The sequence below is a fragment of the Rhincodon typus genome, chromosome 27 (genome assembly GCF_021869965.1).
Source record: "Rhincodon typus isolate 14 chromosome 27, sRhiTyp1.1, whole genome shotgun sequence".
Classification (NCBI taxonomy): domain Eukaryota; kingdom Metazoa; phylum Chordata; class Chondrichthyes; order Orectolobiformes; family Rhincodontidae; genus Rhincodon; species Rhincodon typus.
Window position 1 is genome coordinate 9,542,002 of NC_063358.1, and position 21,505 is coordinate 9,563,506.

At 41.1% G+C, this 21,505-nt stretch overlaps 1 long non-coding RNA gene across 1 annotated transcript in view; it reads left to right on the forward strand.

The window, feature by feature from the left end:
• Positions 1–13,207, forward strand: part of LOC125486238 — a 20,897-nt gene extending 7,690 nt beyond the window's left edge. Inside the window, exon 3 of the long non-coding RNA XR_007264925.1 lies at positions 13,134–13,207. This is a non-coding gene — a long non-coding RNA (uncharacterized LOC125486238). The remainder of the gene's footprint in view (positions 1–13,133) is intronic.
• Positions 13,208–21,505: the final 8,298 nt, after the last annotated feature.

Consider the following 21,505-nt stretch of genomic DNA (forward strand, 5'->3'; position numbering starts at 1 on the left):
GTGTGATGACATGGCCTGTGTGATGACATGGCCTGTGTGATGACATGACCAGGTGTGTGGGGTTTGGGGAAAAGGGGTCCTCTATAGCTTTCAGGACACAATATTGAGATCATTAACTTTAGGGCCTGAGCACCTTCTTCCATGACTCCATCTCAACACAACTGCTCTTTATAAAACATTAAACAAATTCTTCAGTCAATGCAATACCAACAATATCATCAATATCTTTTAACTTCTGTCTAAAATGCTGACATACATTATTGTGGAAATAAAGGTCTTGAAAAGTCTTGGATCTACTGGTTTAATTTTTTTGTTGCAAATGCTCCTGACTGTATTGTCATTAATTACTTCAGTGAAAGACTCCACTAACAATTTGTCAGTTCTTGTGGGGAATGTAAGACATTTTCCTGTCCGTTGAGGGTAATCTGTGAATTGGATTGAGTGTAGGCAAATGCCATTTTCCTTAAAACTCTTTTGTCAAACTTCAGTGGTATTGCCCTCTCAAACAAACCATCTGAGAAATAGGGACAGGTTTTCTGCCAAGTCCTTCCATGATTCAAAAGGAGAATATATAACAGTGGCTCAGTTTGATCAAAAGCTTTGTTAGTCAAATGTTTGGCAGACTTTGCTGCTTCGGTGGAGGTCATCTACCATGAGTAACTCTGAAGAATGTTCTCCTTAGTCATGACATATAGCAGGTGGACAGTTATTCATAAAGCCCCCTTTTGTATAGTATTGCCAAGCTGAAAGGGAAAAATCGAGTGTGTGAAAATTCATATGTTGTCAAACTTAGTGGAGCAGGGTTCACAGGATCTGTTTTCTGAAGTTGATGAATTCTGAAGTCTGCAATTACGCCTACACAGAAACTCTTCAGCAAAGGAGATTCTGAGAGGAGAGCTCTTGTGCTGTCAGGGTGCACAATGTGCAGAAGATTTGTACCTCCATTGATACTTTGCTCTTTAAAACACAAGGACATTATAGTCCCGCTTGTGTATTGTGGGTCAGTATCGTCTCCAGTAGGAACATAGGAGAATCCAAGGAAAGCTTCAGTAGCCTCTGGAGCACTGACAGTAATCAGAAAATCTTCAGGTGAACTTGCAACTGAGGTTGGAACTGGTTGTTGGCTAAATTCTAGGTTGAAGAGTTGATGATGAGTAGGTCCAAAATGTGAAAGGGGAAAATAAATGCAGTAACTTTAAGATGTATTTTTTTGTTTATCAATCATAAGGACACTCACAGTAAATATTGTGTGATTAAACTCTGAGCATTTGTGCTCACATACGCAGTGCATTCATATGGAATCCTTTCAGTGGTTATTTAACATTGATGTTAACCCACTTACTTCACTGAGATTATAGGCATTTCAGATTTTAACAAAAAAGGTTCCATTCAAACAGATTAAAATGTTTGTAAGCAAGTAAACAAAAGTGACTAATATTAAGAAGGGAAGTGTATACCGTGATAAATCATGTAAATCATGGTCTCAGCAACAGCAAAGGCCAAGTGAAGCCACAAGCCATCCATGAAAGCCTGGGATGTCATTTATCGAGCTAACAACTGCATGAAGGAAACTGGGTTAGAGAGAGAACCTTTTAAAGATAAAGGAAAATGATACAGCATGGTGTTGGGGATTAGGGTCAATATCTCTCACACTGGGATCATTCAATATAGCTGATGGGAGCTCTCACCCACTGGCTGGAGAACCAGCAAGAGTCCCTTTGGAGAAAAACCAGCTGCTTTTAATGCTGACACTTAACTGCACTATGACAGAACTTCCTCAGGATCAAGGACCATGGGAGTAGGCATCCTACCCTCTTAGAGCTGAGCTGCCAGTCAGTCAGAGGTCTGCAACTCTTCATTGCTGCACATTTGTCAAGCTGCCAAAGAATCTTATACTTTTTAATAATGTCACCTCTCATGCTTCTAATCTCTAATAAATACAAGGCCAATTTACTCAATCTCTCCTCATAAGAAAATCCCAGAAGCCATTCTCGATGCCAGCCTTGCCCAAGGTGCTGAAACTCTCATCCATTCTAGATTTACCGATTCCAGTGGATGCCTGACATCCTCCCACCTTTCACTTGACATCAACTTGTGTTCATCCAAAACTCTGCTGCCCATATTTCATCATGTTCTGTTAATGTGTCAGTCTTAAATGTGTTGAGCTAAATTGCCATCCAGTCTGGTAAAATATCAATTCTAAAATGCCTCTGTGGACTCGTCCCTCATCGCTACCCTAGCCACCCTTCCCTGATCCATTCTACAACCTCCCACTGTCCTACAAACCTTCAAAATTTATTTTTTCTTCAAATTCTGGCCTCGTCTCAGCCACAATTTAATTTGCTCCATCTTTTGACACTGTGCCTTGGCCCTGAAATTTGAATTCCTTCAGTAAAACCACACCACTTCTCTCTTCCCTCACTTCAAGTCTGACACCTGACCCCTGCTCAAGTTTAGGACGTGGCTTTATTGTTGCCATGGAGAACATTGCTTTCAATTGCACAGCAGCAGTACTATATGGATAGTTCACTTGTTATCTTTACAGGTTTTGTTAGAAATTCTGTAAATTGTTATTCATACATTTACACTACAGGTTATGACACACCTCTGGTAGAGGTGGGATGTGAACCCAAAATGTCTGGCTTAGAGGCAGGGACACTACCGCTGTCCCACATCAAGTAGATGACACAGAATGGGCTAAATCACGTTATAAATATTGTGAAGCAACCTGTTCATATATGTTGAGAGACATTCAGTGCATAAGTGGGACTTGAAGCTAGATATTTTAGCCCAGCAGCAGTGACATTAACATTGTGCCAAAACAACCATGTTTGTTTTCAAAGACTTTGAATTTTTGAGGGGTTGCTGTGTGGATGAAGGTGCCATTTCTTGGTTGTACAGTTAGTCTAAATTTCCTTTAAAAGTCGATTCAAAAAGTCCAATTTGAAGAGCAAAGATTCTTGGTCAAAAAAAACTCTTTAATAAATGCAGAGATACTGATCATTCATCTCAATTACTATTTGTGCAATCCTCCTGTGCACGTATAAACTGCTGCATTCTCCTGCATAACAACAGAGAGTTGTATTCATAAATTGATTCATTTGTTGCAAAGTACTCTGAAATGGGCTGGAGATGCACCAAAAGGCATATCAATTTAAACATTTTTCTTCTCCATGTCTACTGGATTGTAATTGAAATACTCCATAGGGACCAGGATGCTGTCACCAAGGTGCCCTTTATTTATGCATGAACAGTCCTTGACCATGTTACTGCCTCATTCAGAATCAGGTGCCAGAGTCTTAGTATCACTGGCCCTCAATCTTTTTATATATCAGCCAGAATTCCTTGATTGGACCAGAATAGCAGCCCCATTCAGGGAACTCACATCTAAGAGGTCCACCTGGCTGACCTCATTACACTCACTTTATCCCTCCCAGGCAGACTCTGGTGACTTAGGCTGTTCCTTTCTCTTGGAGAAGGTCCAGGGGCATTTTAGCACCAGGTCAGGTCTCTCCGACTCGCTGTCCGATGTGCCTCTGTGGACTATGTGATTGTTCCCCCAGCCATCCCTTCCCCGCCCACTCTACAATCCCCACCTGTCCCACAAGCCTTCAAAATTTCTTTTTTACTTCTAATTCTGACCTCTCCTCAGCCACTGTTTTAATAGTTTGACCATTTGTCACTTGCTGTGGACCTGAAATCTAAATTCCTTCAGAAAACCTCTCCACTTCTCTGTCTCTCATTCTCTAAAAGAGTTCCTTCAACCTCCCTTTTTGACCAAGACTTCTATAACCTGACTGGATTATTCATTAACAGGATGAGGGTGCTGCTAGCCAGGCAGCATTTATTGCCCATCCCTAATTGCCCAGAGGGTAGTTGAGAGCCAACCACATTGCTGTGGGTCTAGAACCACATGGAAGCCAAACCAGGCAAGAATGACAGTTTCCTTCCCTAAAGGACTGTAGTGATCCAGATGGGTTTTTCCCCTGACAATTGATTCATGGTCATGTTTAGATTCTTAAATCCAGATAGTTTATTGAATTCAAATTCCACCATCTACCAAAGCAGGATTCGAACCTGGGTCCCCAGAATGTTATCGGGACTAATAGTCCAGCGATAATACCAATAGGCCATTGCCTCCCTAAGGATAACTTCCTCGGTGGTTCCGTGGCAAATTTTCCTTGACAATGTCTTTGTAAAGCACTTCGAGACCTTCTACTGTGCTACAGGTGCGCTATAAACGGAAATTGTTGTTGTTGTTCCTTTATCCCTTTAGTGATTCCTGTTCTGATTTTTCTTTAGCCCTTTGCCGACTATAAACGACTTCGCTGCTTTTTTTAAATCCTTGACATTGTAAATTAATTGGTAATAGAAATTCTATGTCTGCTAGTTTATTGAGGGTATTAATATATTCATTCTGGAAGGTTTAAACAGTGGACCAAAGGAATGTGACAGAATGGATTGTATAAATCTATGGTAAACTGACAGCACTTGCCCGTGGTTGATTTAAACTGGAGTTGTTGCTCTTTTCGAAACATCTGCAAACTACTTCCAAAAACATTTTTACTTTCCTGGCTTCCTCCTTAACGCATCTGTTACAACTAAAACCAGTGCACTTGCAGATCACATTTTGTTGGGTCCAAATTGCAGCTTTTATTTTCCTTCGAAGTTTTGCCGATGATTTCAATAGAAAGGCCAGGTCTGTATTCAGTGACACTTCGCGCTAAGGGCTCCCTGGCATTGTTATGCAGCAACACTACCCTCTAGTGTTCCATCGGCAGCTGGAAATAAAACATGAAGCTTTAGCAAGTTCATGGTGAGAAAAAAGCTAAAAGCTTTCAAATCTGACACCTGCTCAATTTTACAACCAGGTTTGATTGTTACCGTGGAGAACATTGGCTTCAATTGCACAAGTAACAAGATGGACGGTTCCCTTCTTATTTTGCAGATTTTGGGGTGCTTCTTAGAAATTCTGTAAATTGTTAATCATACCTTTACCCAAACTTTTCAGGTTTTGACCTACCTCTGTTAGTAGTGGGACTTGAATCCAAATTGTCTGCCTCAGATGTAGGGAATACTACCAGTGTCACATGAACACCGCAATAGGCAAATGAGACAGACTGGGCCAAATCATGTTGTAAGTATTTATAGGTATGTTGAGAGGCATTCAATGTATTGGTGGGTGTTGAAGCCTATCCTTCTAGCCCAGAGGCAGTGACACTAACATTGTGCCAAAACAGCCATCCAAGTTTTAACAGACATTGCATTTCTGGGGGACTGCTGTGTTACTGAAGATGCCATTTCTTGGTTGAAATGTTAGTCTAAATTTCCTTTAAAAATTGATCCAAAAAGTCCAATTTGAAGAGCAAAGATTCTTCGTGCAAAAAAACTCCTTAATAAACACAGATGGACTGGTCATTCACCTCAATTACTATTTGTGGAATCCTGCTGTGCACATATAAACTACTGCATTTTCTTACTTAACAGTAGAGACTGTTTCATACAATGATTAGTTTGTTGCAAAGTAGAGAGAAGGACAAAGTCCTGAGGAGAGAATATAGGAAACTAGACAGGAATTTAAAAAGTAGGTCCTTGAGGGTAGTAATATCTGGATTACTCCTGGTGCTGCAAGCTAGTGAGGGTAGGAATAGGAGGAGACAGCAAATGAATGCATGGCTGAGGAGCTGGTGCAGGGGAGAAGGATTCACATTTTTGGATCATTGGAATCCCTTCTGGGGTAGAAGTGACCTGTATAAGAAGGATTCAGAGATAGTAGGAACTGCAGATGCTGGAGAATCTGAGATAACAAGGTGCAGAGCTGGATGAACACAGCAGGCCAAGCAGCATCAGAGGAGCCGGAAGGCTGACGTTTCGGGCCTAGACCCTTCTTCAGAAATTCAGAAATCCTGCTCCTCTGCTGCTTGGCCTGCTGTATTCATCCAGCTCTACACCTTGTTATCTCTGTATAAGAAGGATGACTGCAGCTGAATTGGAAGGGGACTAATATACTGGCGAGGAGAGTTGCTAGAGGTGCCCTCATAAGTGGGGAGATGGGACCCAGGGAGATAGTAAGAAAAGAGATGAGTCTGAGACTGTTGGAGTTGGGAAAAGGAGTAAGTCAAACAGTCAAGGCAGGCAGGAACAAAGCAGAAAACGAGGTAGGATTGATAAATTAAACTGCATTTATTTCAATGTAAGAGGCCTAACAGGTAAGGCAGATGAATTCAGAGCATAGTTAGAAACATTGGAGTGGGATATCTTAGTGATTACAGAGACATGGCTCAGGGATGGATAGAACTGGCAGCGTAATGTTCCAGGGTGTAGATGCTATAGGAAGGATAGAAAGGGAAACAAGAGAGGAGGGGGAATGGTATTTTTGACTAAGGATAACATTACAGCTGTACCTAGGGAGAATATTCCTTGGAGCTCATCCAGGGAAGTTATTTGGGTGGAACTGAGAAATAAGAACGGCACGCTCACCCTTACTGGGATTGTACTATAGACCCCCCAATAGTCATCTGGAAATTGAGAAACAAATTTGTAAGGAGGTCTCAGTTACCTGTAAGAATAATAGAATGGTAATGGCAGGGGATTTAACTTTCCAAACATAGTCTGGGACTGCCATAGTGTTAAGGGCTTGGATGGAGAGGAATTTAAGTGTGTACAAGAACATTTGCTGATTCAGTATGTGGATGTACCTACTAGAGAAAGAGAGCAAAACTTGACCTATTCTTGGGAAATAAGGCAGAACAGGTGACTGAGGTGTCAGCGGGGAAGCACTTTGGGGCCAGTGAACTATTCTATTAGTTTTAAAAAAGTGATGAAAATGGATAGACCAGATCTAAAAGTTAAAGTTCTAAATTGGAGAAAGGCCAATTTTAATGGTATTAGGCAAGAACTTTCAAAAGTTAATTGGGGGCAGATGTTCGCAGGTAGATGGATGGCTAGAAAATGGGAACCATTCAAAATTGAGATAACTGAATTCCAGAGACAGTATGTTCCTGTTAGGGTGAATGACAAGGCTGGTAAGTGTAAGGAATGCTGGATGACTAGAGAAGTTGAGAGTCTGGTCAAGAAAAAGAAGGAAGCGTATGTCAGGTGTAGACTGCAGGGATCGAGTGAATCCCTGGTAGAGTATAAAGGCCATCAAATGTACTTAAGAAGTAAACCAGGAGGGCAAAAAGGGAATATGAAATAGCTTTAGCAAATATGGTTAAGGAGAATCCAATGGGATTCTACAAATACATTAAGGGCAAAAGGATAACTAGGGAGAGAATAGGGCCCTTTAAAGATCAGCAAGGCCACCTACGTGTGGAACTGCAGGAGATGGGGGAGATACTAAGCAAATATCTTGCATCGGTGTTTACCATGGAGAAGGATGTGGAAGCTAGAGAACTTGAAGAAGTAAATAGTGAAATCTTGAAAAATGTCCATATTACAGATGAGGAGGTACTGAACATGTTAAAATACACAAAGGTGGATAAATCCCTGGGATCTGATCAGGGGTACCCTAGAACTTTGTGGGAAACCAGGGAAGTAAATGCTGGGCCCCTTGCTGAGATATTTGTATCATCAACAGCCACAGGTGAGGTGCTGGAAGACTGGAGGGTGGCTAATGTGGTGCCACTATTTAAGAAAGTTGGTAAGGAAAAGCCAGGGAACTATCGACTGGTGAGACTGACATTGGTGCTGGGCAAGCTGTTGGAGGGGATCCTGAGGGACAGGATTTACATGTATTTGGAAAGGCAAGGACTGATTAGCAACAGTCAATGTGGCTTTGTGCATGGGAAATCATGTCTTACTAACTCAATTGAATTTTTTGAAGGAGTAACAAAGAGGACTGATGAAGACAGAGTGGTGGATGTGATCTATATGGACATCAGTTAGACATTTGACAAGGTTCCTCAGAACTAACCATTTGAATACAGAACTGGCTTGAAGGTAGGAGACAGAGGGTGGTGGTAGAGGGTTGCTTTTCAGACTGGAGGCCTGTGATCAGTGGTGTGCCACAGGGATCGGTGCTGGGTCTACTGCCTTTTGTCACTTATATAAATGATTTGGATGTGAATATAGGAGGAATGGCTAGTAAGTTTGCAGATGACAACAAAATTGGAGGTGTTGTGGATAGCCAAGAAGTTTACCTCAGCACAACGGGATCTTGATCAGATGGACCAATTGGCCGAGGATTGGCAAATGGAGTTAAATTTAGATAGGTGTGAGGTGCTGCACTTTGGAAAGGCAAATCAGGGCAGGACTCGTACACTTATTGGTAAGCTCCTGGGGAGTGTTGCTGAACAAAGAAACCTTGAAGTACAGGTTCATATTTCCATGAAAGTAGAGTCACAGATAGACAGGATAGTGAAGAAGACGTTTGTTATGCTTGCCTTTATTGATCAGTGCTTTGAGTATAAGAGTTGGGAGGTCATTTTGTGGCTGTACAGAACATTGATTAGGCCACTTTTGGAATACTGCATTCAATTCTAGTCTCCCTGCTATAGGAACGATGTTGTGAAGATTGAAAGGGTTCAGAAAAGATTTACAAGGATGTTGCCAGTGTTGGAGGGCTTGAGATTGACCCAAAACTTTAACTCTGATTTCTCTCCACAGATGCTTCCAGATCTGCTGAGAATTTCCAGCAATTTCTATTTTTGTTTCTGATTTACAACATCCATAGTTCTTTAAGCTTTCCAGTTCATGATTGGGAATTTGCTAAACATCCTTCTACTGTTCTTTTCTCCTTTAACTTTATATTTAACGTTATGCATTTCTTCTGTGCTATCATCAGCGTACCTTGTGTTTCTTTCTATTCTTCTTTACTTGACTCATTCTGCTGGTCCTGCACTGCTCCTGAATGCAGAATTTTTAATTTTTAATCATTTTAATTTTTCTCATTTGAATTTAGCCACAATTTCACTTAGCTCTGCACAAGGGCTGACTACTGTGGGTCATTCAGATTTGAAACAGTCTTTGGATAGAGCAGATTTGATTCAACTGGCTGCTTCCATAAACCTGGCCAACTCAGATTGATTCTGTTTGCAGATAAATCACTTTTTTCACTAACTGTACTGCACTTTTAGATTGTTGCTATATTTTGTTTGCTGCTGATTCCCATGACCTTCAAATTTTTAAAGCATGGTTTCTTCTCTGTCCTGTTTCTTTTTTAAGAAAAAAATCCTAGCTCTGCACCACATAATAATGTTTTTGCAGTATCTAAATGTAATACAGAAGAGGTATGTGGATTCTATTTACTTGCAGATCTCTGGTGAGTTTATTTACAGCTAAACTGACACACACACTGTGCAGAGGAATCTCCTGACACAGCCAATGCCTCACGTACTGCAGAGCAGAAAGTCTATGGTTATGTGACCACATCCAGGTACATGATTTGTTTGCATGTGGAGTTATTAAAGGGACTCCAAATGTGGAAACACAATAATATCAACTTCTGATCACCACCCATCAAGCGTTGCTAAATGTTCTTCTAGATGCATGTCTATAAGAACAGGATTAAAATCAGCTGTGATGTTTCACAATGGCCTCTGAATATTTAGATTTGTACCTTTCTCAAAAAAAAGGGCAGAGAGATTGATGCCTGGTAGGTCAACTCCAACAGGGAGTCTAAGAAGATAATGGAACACAATGGTATTTGGGATGGTGTGAGCCAGTAATTTTAATATGGTTCAATTTTTTTTGTTTAGACTCTTTATTGAGCTAAAGAATTGTACAACATGGAAACAGACCCTCCGGTCCAACTTGTCCATGCTAATGAAGTATCCTAAATTAATCTAGTCCCATTTGCCAGCATTTTGTCAATATTCCTCTAAATCCTTCCTATTCATGTACCCAACCAGATGCCTTTCAAATGTTGTAACTGAATGAGCCTTCACCACTTCCTCTGACTGCTCATTCCATACATACACCATCCTCAGCATGAAAAAGTTGTCCCTTGGGTCCCTTTTAAATCTTTTCCCTCTAACCTTCAACCTATGCCCCCTATGCTTGGACTCCCCTACCCTGGGAAAAAGTCCTTGACTATTCACCCTATCCATGCCCCTCATGATTTTATAAACCTCTATAAGATCACCCCTCAGCCTCTGCACTCCAGGACAAATAGCCCCAGCCTATTCAACCTCTTACTGTGGTTTATGTGACTAGAAGTAACATTAGTCATGTTCCCACAGTAGTACAAACTCCACACGGTCAGTTGTCTGAAGCTGGAATCAAACCCGGATCCCTGGCGCTGTGAGGCAGTAGTGCTAACCACTGAGCCACCGTGCCACCCTAGTTGAGCTACTCAGTCAAACAATCAGCAGCCATTTAACAAGTTAAAATTCTGAGTGCCACTAACCGCAACATGTGTTTTCACTTATCAATCAGGTAGACAACTTTCAGTTATTGACATGACAATTTCCTAATTAGCCCTATTTAAGAAAGAAATTCAACCCCATAGAAAGGGTACATGAAGAGATTTATTAAAATTATAGCAAAGGTGCAAGGCTTTAGTTATGAGAAGAGACAGAGGGCTCTTCATTCAAACAGATAGTGAGGAGATGTGATTGTTTTCAAAGTTGGTGAGAACCTTCTGATAAATCAAGTGAAGACTATTTCTTGTCCAATCATGGGCACTTGTACAGTGCTCAAATGCTTTGACCTGTGTGTAGAGTTTACTTCAGTCTGTAGTGATTGGAACCATGGTCATTGACTATGAGATCCTTGTTTGGGACTGTTAACCTGGGCTAATCAGGGAGCCCTGCATGACAGATATGAGCAGGAGATTCAGAAGGGTTTCTCAGACTAGGGACTGGCTTTGAGCTGGCTGGTCACAGCCCATGTACAGTGCACATGTAAGTAACGGGTCATTTGGTGATGGGATGCCACATACTGTGCAGTTATTTCACAGCCTGTACATGAATCAGGCGGCGGACTCTCATGTAAGTTTCCAGAGACCAGGCTTAGGCCTCCCTGTAATGACTAAAAGTCATGTAAGGATTATATATTTTTATTTTGTGTTCTTTGTAAAACTGGGGACTGAAATGAGAAAGGGCTCATTTAAAAACAAATGTTTGAAAGAGTAGCTTCAGTTTTGAAAAAAAATAATAACCTTGCATCCATTGCAGGCATTGTGTAAAAAGTGTTTAAATAAGAAGTAATTAAAGTTTGAGTTGCATACAATTAGTTGCTGAGGGGGTGGATAGATTCATCTTTGCTGGTAACAAGAAGTTCATTTGTGCATGGACTGGAGATGAGTTGTCAACAGCAGAGACCTTTATACCAGCCAATAACTGTGGATTCGTAACTGAACTGCTTGGAGCTGGGAACATGTTACAGACAGACAGAGAGAGAGAAGTGTTCTTTTCTTTCCCCAGCTCAGAAATGGTCTTTCTGTTCTCCAGTCAAAACTAACTTTAAACCTAATGAAAACCAGTTTACCCTTCCTACAACTGTTGTTGTAAGCTGTGACTTTTAACTGATAAGTCAAAGACCTTTTATAAGTGTATCAGTCATCTTGCATTTCTTACAAATCAGAGGAAGCATCTGGAGATAGGCGATTGAAGCAAAGTGCTGGCCAGCAGACACATCATAGATATCATTTGAACAACAGAACCTGAGAATAAAGACTAATGAACTGTCTTTCCAGTTTCCCCCTCTGCCCACCATCTATTTTACCCTTTTTGAAAGTGTCTGAGAAAGGGGGAGTTTATGAGGGGCTGACTACTTTAATTACTTGTGTCATATGTCTATGGTTTGATTGATTGTCACATACCGAGATACAGTGAAAAGGGCTGTTTTGCGTGCTGTGCAGACAGATCGTACTTTACAAATTGCATCACAGTAGCAGAACAGAATGCAGAATACAGTGTTAAAGCCGCAGAGAAGGTACAGAGAGAGAGAGAGGGATCAGAATTAATCTGAGAGGTCCATTCAAAGTCTGATAACTGCAGCAAAGAAACTGTTCTTGAATCTATTTGTTTGTATACTCAAACTTTTATATTTTCTACCCAACAGAAGAGGGTGGAGGAAGGTATAACCAGGAGGAAGGGGTCTTTGATTATGTTAGTTGCTTTCCCAAGGCAGCAAGAAGTATAGATGGAGTCAATGGGTGGAAGGCTGCTTTGTGTGATGGACTGGGCTGTGTTCATGACTCTCTGTAGTTTCTAAAGTCCTTGGGAGGAGCAAGCTGTGATGCATCCAGATAGGATGTTCTCTATAGTGCCTCTATAAAAATTGCTAAGAGTCCTTGTGGACATGCCAAATTTTCTCAGCCTCCTGAGGAAGTAGAGACATTGTTGTGCTCTCTTGACCATCACATTGACGTGGGTGAACCAGGACAGATTGTTGGTGATCATCACTCCTAGGAACTTGACGTTATCGACCATTTCTACCTCAGCACCGTGGATGGAGACAGGGACGAGTCTTCCACTTTGCTTCCTGAAGTCAATGACCAGCTACTTCATTTTGCTGATGTTGATGGAGAGATTGTTGTCTTTACACCATGTCATTAAGCAGTCAATATCTTTTCTGTATTCTGTGTCTTCATTGTTTGAGATGTGGCCTACAACAGTGGTGTTGTAAATAGAGTTGGGACAGAATTTGGCCACACCGTCGTGAGTGTATAAGGGGTATAGGAGGGGGCTGAGTATGCAGCTTTGTGGGGCACCGGTGTTGAAGATTATGGTGGAGGAGGTGTTGTCACCTGTTCTTATTGATTGCGGTCAATGGGTCAGGAAGTCAAGGATCTCGTTACAGGTAGTAGGGATGCCACTTTAAGATATTCTAGGTCTGGGAAGTAGTAACTCACCAGGGTCGCAACGTTTGAGTTCCAGGAAATGTTGATTAAGAGGCAGACCCCACCTTCCCTTGCCTTGCCCGAGGACGCCAAATGGTCCATTTGGTCAATTGAGAAATGTTCAGGTTGTAAGGCACAGTCAGGTATAGCAGGATTGGGCCAAATTTCTGTAAAACAGAGCATACAGCAGTGTCTCAGTTCCTTTGGAAGCTGAATCCAGCTTTCAGTCATCCATTTTGTTCTCAATGGCTTGGACATTTGCTTAGAGTATGGTGGGGAGAGGGGACTTGAAACTCCAACATTTCAGTCTCGCCTGAAGTCCAGCATGTCTCCCGTTTTTTTTCAGGGGAGGTGGCTGCTCCTAGTCAATCCTGGACATCAGTGAGGGAAGTCTGCTGCTCCAAGAGGTAAGTGTGCGCTCAAGATGGGGTCTTGGGCACCATTCGTGGCCATTGAGCATTCTGGGAGATCGTGTGGCCCATTCAGTTGAGTCTTCTCAATGGTAGGTCACTATGGGGTCACATCTTGTTCCCACGCCATTCAGGCCCCGGTTTCAGGTTCACACAAGGTCGGGGAGGCTGGCCCTGCGAGAGTCCAGAAGGTCTCTGAGTTTGCGGTTCCAGTGTCAGCAAGATAAGTTTATATCTATATCTGAAGCTAGCATCTGATTCTTTGCAGTAAATAGTAAATCTCCTTCAGTCCAGAAATCTGATCTTTCTTTGTATCAATTTGTCTTGTAAACTGGGTAATTTTGTGTACTTTGTGAAACTGTTGTGACGATCCAGGAGTAGCAGTGATTGATTTCCAGCGTGCTACCCCAGTAAGACATGTTAATTAAATGTTATCAGAGTTCTAGAATGTTAAAAGTTCTATAAATAATTGTTTGGATTTAGAACTATTTCCATTTTCCTCTGAGATAAAGGAGAAATGTAGCATCAATCCAATATAAACGATCAGTCTTCCCAGTCAGAACAAAATTCCTCTGTTAATCAGGCCTGAGCTCCCTTTGTTCTAAAGTGACTAGGGTTCATCATTTGTGCTTGAATTGTTCAATGCAGGTATCCTCTACATACTGTATTTTGCTGGAGAAATGGTCAGTTTCGAGTACAATACGATCCTCAACTCATTGCATTTTGCCAAAGAAATCACCCTATTGTAATGGGACAAATTGCTGAGTTCTGCTTCAAGCTGCACTTTGCAAAGACTTTCTTTTTAAAATTGACTTCTTTTTTCATTTGCTGAGTAAATAATGTAAATCCTGCCAGTAACCCCTAATCTCTTCCAGCTCATGTACTGACGCCATTCTGTCAGCAAACTTTTTGATAATGGTATAGGGGAGGAACTTCATAGTGAAACCATCGCACATGATGAATTGTTTAATATGGGTTGGAAATTTCCATGGACAGTGCAACCCATGGGGATCCCCTCAGGCAGATTCTCAGTCATTTTCTGTTGCCTGTTGCCTGCTGCTGTGGGAAGTATCTTGCCTTTAGCTCTAACCATTCAACCCTTGATATTCAAGAAATTATATTCATATTTCAATAAGCATTTCAGAAAGAATATCATGCAAGTATGGAAATGAATATTTGGCATCAGTTTTTACAATAGAAATGTGAACATAAAAGTTACAAGCAATATTCAAGAATATGGTAAAATATTTCATAAATACTTTGGGAGAAAGAGGTATGAAATGTGCTCATTAAAACAGATAGAAGTGACACCATAATGGATAATAAGGATGTGACATACTTGTTAAATTTGTTACGGACCAGACCAGACCCCCTCAAAATAATTTAGGAAGGTATCCTAGACCCTAACTTTTTCTTACTTCAAAGACTGATCCCGATGCAATGTGACTGATCAAAATACTCGACATTAAGCAAACGCAATTTATTTAAACACTAGTTAAAATACAGTCAAAGAAAGAGGAATTTAACAACTCTGTTGGAAACTTAACAGACTAATGGATACGGTAACTATTACTAATAACCGTTCCAATATAGTAACATCCCATAAACACAATCTTTGGCAAAAAAAGAAAATTCAGACCCCAGTTCTCACATGCAGTTCTCCAATCCAGGAGGAAAAAGATCCAGAGAAAATTCAGAGACAGTAGCAGCCAGGAGGCATTCACTGAAGCTTCCAACAGTTTTGAGACACTAGAACACAAGAACTAGGAGAAGGAGTAGGCTGTCTGGCTCTTCGAGCCTGCTCCGCCATTCAATAAGATCATGGCTGATCTTTTTGTGGACTCAGATCCACTTACCCGCGTTCTCACCGTATCCCTTAATTCCTTTATTGTTCAAAAAAAATCTACCTTTTTTTTAAAAACATTTACTGAAGTAGCGTCAACTACTTCACTGGCCAAGGAATTCCATAGATTAACAACCCTCTGGGTGAAGAAATTCCTTCTCAATTCAGTCCTAAATCTGCTGCCTCTAATCTTGAGGCTATGCCCTCTTGTCCTAGCTTCATCTGCCAGTGGAAACATCCTCTCTACTTCTATCTTATCTATTCCCTTCATAATTTTATATGTTTCTATAAGATCCCTCCTCAATCTTCTGAATTCCAATGAATATAATCCCAATCTACTCAGTCTCTCCTCATAAGCCAACGCCCTCACCTCCGGAATCAACCTAGTGAACCTCCTTTGCACCCCCTCCAGTGCCAATACATCCTTTCTCAAGTAAGGAGACCAAAACTGCACACAGTACTCCAGGTGTGGCTTCACCAGCACCTTGTACAGCTGCAACATAACCTCTCTGCTTTTTATTTCAATCCCTTTAGCAATGAAGGACAAAATTCCATTTGCCTTCCTAATTACTTGTTGTACCTGCAGACCTACTTTCTGTGATTCATGAGACCCCAATAGCTTCTGCTAAACCTAAAAGCTAAAGCCAAAAACTGAAAAAAAAAATAGAAAGCCTGGTCTGTGAGAGCTGGTTACAGCCAGCCTGCTTCTATTTTTCCAACTTTTAAACAAAAAAGCCAAAGCCTCACATGCTGTTTACTCAAGTGATCTTCAGTATATGGCTTAACATCTCTGCTTTACAACATCTCTTCAAAAGCAAGGACAAAATAACCTCTTGAAAGCCATAACAAATTCTCAAATTGCTAAATAATGGATAATTGAGGAAAAGGACAAAAGAAAAGTGGTAAAAGGGGACTCAAAGATCAGTCAAGTGGTGAAATTCATCTGATTTAATGTTTCTTTTTGAAACAAAAGAAAATGGAGAAACTAATCCGACTAATAATGAACTTCCAGGATGTGGTGGTTTTTACACTAGGACATTTAAAGAAAAAAAGTGGGGAGATTGTAGCTATGTTAGTAATAGTTTTCTGAAGTCTCTTGATTGACAATTATGTCTTTTGGATTGAAGAGTTATAAAATTCATCCAATTACTACAGACCAGTGAGAACTGGTCGTGTCTCTTGGTGGCTAGTTGGTGTTCTTCTATCCGTATTGACAGTTTTCTTCCAGTTTGGTCTATGTAGTGTTTCTCACAGTCCTTGCACGGTATTTTGTATATTATACCGGTTTTGCTGGTTTTGGGTATGGGATCCCTTACGTTCATCAGTGGCTGTCGTAGGGTGGTTGTTGGTTTGTGGGCTACACTGATACCTAGGGATCTGAGCAGTGAACATAGAACATAGAACAGTACAGCACGGTACAGGCCCTTCAGCCCACGATGTTGTGCCGACCTACTAAGATCAATCTACCCTGCATACCCTACATTTTACTATCCTCTGTGCCTATCCAAGAGTTGCTTAAATGTCTCTAAAGTATTTGAAAGTATCTCTGAAGTATTGTGGTTATCTCTGATATGTCTGTGATGAATGGTAGGGTGACTAGTGTGTCTGGCCTTCTCACTGATCTCAGTACACATGGACAAAGGACACAAATTTGACTGGGACAACACATCCATAATAGCACAAGCCAAACAGAGACATGCCAGGGAATTCCTGGAGGCCTGGCATTCCAACCAACTCCATCAACAAACACATTGAACTGGACCCGATATACAAGCCACTGAAAAACAAAACCAGAAGTGATGCCAACCACCCCTGCAAACTGAGGCATATAAATAACAAGCAGGACAGAACACCAACATTTCACCAGAGGAGCATTGACAATGTCACCTAGCAGGGTGACGAAGTGCCTGCAATCAAACACACCAGGGCTCGGTGAGCAAGTCTACAACCTCGTCCACAACCTGAGCTACAAATCTTCTCAAAAATTTTGATAAATCTTTACAAAGGAAGTCTAGTGAAGAATACAGATCAAAAGCAAGTAAAAAGAGTTAGTGTACCATGATCTGATTGAATGGCGTAACGTAACCATTGCAGTTTATTAAAACAATTGAATAAATGAAGTGCCACTAGTTTAATATTGTCATAAGCAATTACTTGTGCTTTACATTAAAAGCACAAATGCACAACCACAGATAATTTAACACAGCTTCCTCAGCACAAGATCCCCTTTTTCCAGTATGATTCATTACTAGAAAGTATTTGATTGTATAGAGTTTTTGAATTTATTCAGTTTCTTAGGACAAATTTCAACAGTTACCTCATGACCTTTGGGACTTTGTGGCTTCAGCCTGAGTTTCTTCATAATTCTTTCTCAGCAGCTTAATTTAAAAATTACTAATCATAGAATCCCTACACTATAGAAGCAGGTCATTCAGCCCATCACATCTACACCAACCCTCCAAAGTGCATCCTACATAGGCCCAACTCCCTACCCTATCCCTGCATTTCCCATGACCAATCCACCTAGCCTGCACAAAATCCCTGGACATGATGGGCAATTTAGCATAGCCAATCCACCTAACCTTAACGTCTTTGGATTGTGGGAAGAGACCTGTGCACCTGGAGGAAACTCTCACAGAACAGGGAGAACGTGCAATCTCCATCGAGACAGGTGACCGAGTGTGGAATTGAACCCAAGCCCCCCCTAGTGCTTTGAGGCAGCAGTGCTAACCACTGAACCATCATGCCACCCTCTTTTGGTCTCTGAAAGCACTATTCTCCTGGTCCACTGCCCCAGGTACAAATACTTCCTTTCTGTCTGATTCCAAGCTAATATGCTGTTTTCATTGAGGATTACTGTAGATCTCTTTTTCTAAGGAAATGAATCTCCTGTAGTCAAGTTTGCAGATGACACAAAAATAGATGGAAAGGCAAGTGGGTGAGGATGACACTGAATCTGCAGAGGGATAGAGACAGGTTAAGCGAGTGGGTAAAGAACTTTGCAGATGGAATACAATGTTGGAAAATATGATGTTATGCACTTTGACAGGGCAAATGGAGGAGCTGAATGTTATTTGAATAGAGAAATAATTCAGAAAGATACAGAACAGTGGGCTTTGTGAGTCCACATCCATGAGTCATAAAATGTCAGCATCGAAGTTCAGCAGCAAATAGGGAAGGAAAATGAAATATTGATCTTTATTTCAAAGACAATGGAGTATGAAAGTGGAGAGGATTTGTTAAAAATATACGAGGCACAAGTCAACACTGTGTACAGTTAGAATACTGTGTACAGTTTTAGATAAGGAAAAATACTTTGGCATTTGAGGCAGTCCAGAGAAGAATGACACTGAGGATGAAGGGATTGTCTTATGAGGAGAGATTGGGTAGGTTAGGCTGTACTTATTGGAATTTGGAAGAATGATATGCAGCCTTATTGAAGTATATGAGATACTTAGACGACTTGACAGGGTAGGTGCAATGAGGTTGTTTTCCCTCGTGGGCAAGTCTCAGACTAGAGAACGTAATCCTAGAATAAGGAATTGCGCATTTAAGACAGACGAGGGGGAATTTCTTTTCTGTGGGTAATAAATCTGTGGAATTCTTTACCACAAGGAACCGCTAAGACTGGATCATTCTGGATATTTAAGGCTAAGTTAGACTGATTTTTAATCAATAATGGAGTTGATGATTATAAGAAAAAGGCAGGAAATTAGAGTTGAAGATGGATTCTGGGTAATCCAAGATGGAGGACAGGAGAAAATTGTGGCTGTAAGAGTTGCTGAATAGGCTGGGTCTATTTTTCCTGAAATGTCGGGGCTAAGGGGTAACCTTATAGAAGTTTATAAAATCATGAGGGCATGGATAGGGTGAATAACCAAAGTCTTTTCCCTGGGGTGAGGGAGTCAAAATCCATATAAGCATAGTTTTAATGTTAGTGGGGAAACATTTAAAAGGGACCTAAGAGGTAACTTTTTCATGCAGAGGGCAGTGCATGCAAGAAACAAGCTGCCAGAGGAAGTGGTGGAGGCTGGTGTAATTACAACATTTAAAAGGCATCTGGATGGGTATATGAATAGGAAGGGTTTAGATGTACATGGGCCAAATGCTGGCAAATGGGACTTAGATTAATTTAGGATATCTGGTCATCATGGACGAGTTGGACTGAAGGGTCTGTTTCCAATCTGTATAGCTCAATTTCTCTATGACGACTCTGAGATGGGCTAGAAATGCACTGAAAAGCATATAAATATAAGCCCTTTTTCTTCCCCATGTCTGGTGGATTGGAATTGAAATAACTCCATAGGGACCAGGATGCCATCACCAAGTCACCCTTTATTTACGCATGAACAGTCCTTGACCATGTTACTGCTTCATTCAGAATCAGGTGTCAGAGTGTTAGTTTCTCTAACATTCACTCCTTTTATGTGTCAGCCAGGGTTCCCTGATTGGACCAGATTAACAGCCCCAATTAGGGAACTCATATTATATGAGGTCCGGCTGGCTGACTTTGTTACAATCACAACATTCCTCATGGTCTGAGCTGGGGGGGACATAGGCCTGTTTCTTTTTTGTGGAGAGCCTCCTGGGGTGTTTTAGCACTGGTTTCTCTAACTCACCATCTGATGTGCCTCTGTGGATTCCCTGCTGATAGCTCCTCTAACCATCCCTCTCTGAATCACTCTGCAACCTCTCACTGTCCTACAATCCTTCAAAATTTCATTTTTACTTTTAATTCTGGCCTCGACTCTGCAATGCTTTGAACAGCTTGATCTTTTAGACTGTGCCGTGGACCTGAAATCTGAATTCCTTCAGGGAACTCTTCACTTCTATCTCTCTCTTTCTCACTCACTCAATCTCTTTTTCTCTGTCATTCTTTAAAATGCTCCTGCAACCTCCCTCTTTGACCAAGATTTTTATCACCTGAACTGGTATCTCTTTCTATGGTTCAATGGAAAATTTTCCTTGACAATGCCTTTGTGAATCACTTTGGGACACTCTACTGTGTTGAAGGTGCACTCTTAATGTAAAAATGTTATTGCTGCTTTATCCCTTTGTGACCTGATTCCTGTTCTGATTTTTCTTTTGCCCTTTGTCTGCCTAATATAAATGACTTTGCTGCTTCTTTGTTATAATCCTTAATGTTGTAATTTAGTGGGTAATATGGAAGTTTTATGTCTGCTAGTTCATTGAGGGCATTAATGTATTCACTCATGAGGTTTAAACAGTGGACAAAAGGAATTTAACAGAATGGATTGTATAAATCTACAGAAAACTTATAGCACTGGCCCATACTTGATTTAAACTGGAAATGTTGCTCTTTTATGAACCTCTCCAAACTACTTCAGAAAACCTTTTTACTTTTCTGGCCTCCTCTTTAATGCATCTGTTACAACTAAAACCAGTGCACTTGCAGACCACATTTTATTGGATCCAAATTGCAGCTTTTCTTTCACTTTGATGTATATAAATGATTTGGATGTTAACATAGGCTGGTATGGTTAGTAAGTTTGCAGATGACACCAAAATTGGAGTTGTCATGGACAGCAAAGAAGGTTAGCTCAGAGTACAACAGGACCTTGATCAGATGGGCCACTGGGCTGAGGAGTGGCAGATGGAGTTTAATTCAGATAAATGTGAGATGCTGCATTTTGGATAGGCAAATCAGGGCAGGACTTATACACTTAATGATGTTGCTAAACAAAGAGATCTTGGAGTGCAAGTTCATAGTTCCTTGAACGTGGACTCCCAGGTAGGCAGGTGAAGGTGTTTGGTATGCTTGCCTTTATTGAACAGTGCATTGAGTATAGGAGTTGGAAGGTCATGTTGCAGCTGTATAGGAGATTGGCTAGGCCACTTTTGGAATACTGTGTTCAATTCAGGTCTCCCTGCTTTAGGAAGGATGTTATTAAACTTGAAAGGATTCAGAAAAGATTTACAAGGGTGTTGCCAGTATTGGAAGGTTTGAGCTATAGATAGAGGCTGAATAGGCTCGGGCTACTTTCAGTGGAGCATCAGAGGCTGAGGGGTGACCCTATAGAGGTTTATACAATCATGATGGGCATGGATAAGTTGAATAGCCAAAGTCTTTTCCCCGAGACTGGAGACTCCAGAACTAAAGGGCAGAGGTTTAAGGTGATATTGGAAAGATTTAAAAGGGATCGAAGGGGCAACTTTTTCACACAGAGGGTGGTGCGTGCTTGGAATGAGCTGCCAGAGACTGGTGCAATTACAACATTCAAAAGGCATCTGGATCGGTAAATGAAAAGGAAGGGTTTAAGAGGGATATAGGCCAAATGCTGGCAAATGGGACTAGAGTAACTTAAGATACATTTATCTGGGGGAGTGGCATAGATGAGTTGGACAGAGCTGGTTTGTTTCTGTACTGTACAGCTGCATTACTCTATGACACTGGCCCATGAACGATTTATGCTGGAGTTGTTTCTCTTTTAGGAGCCTCTCCAA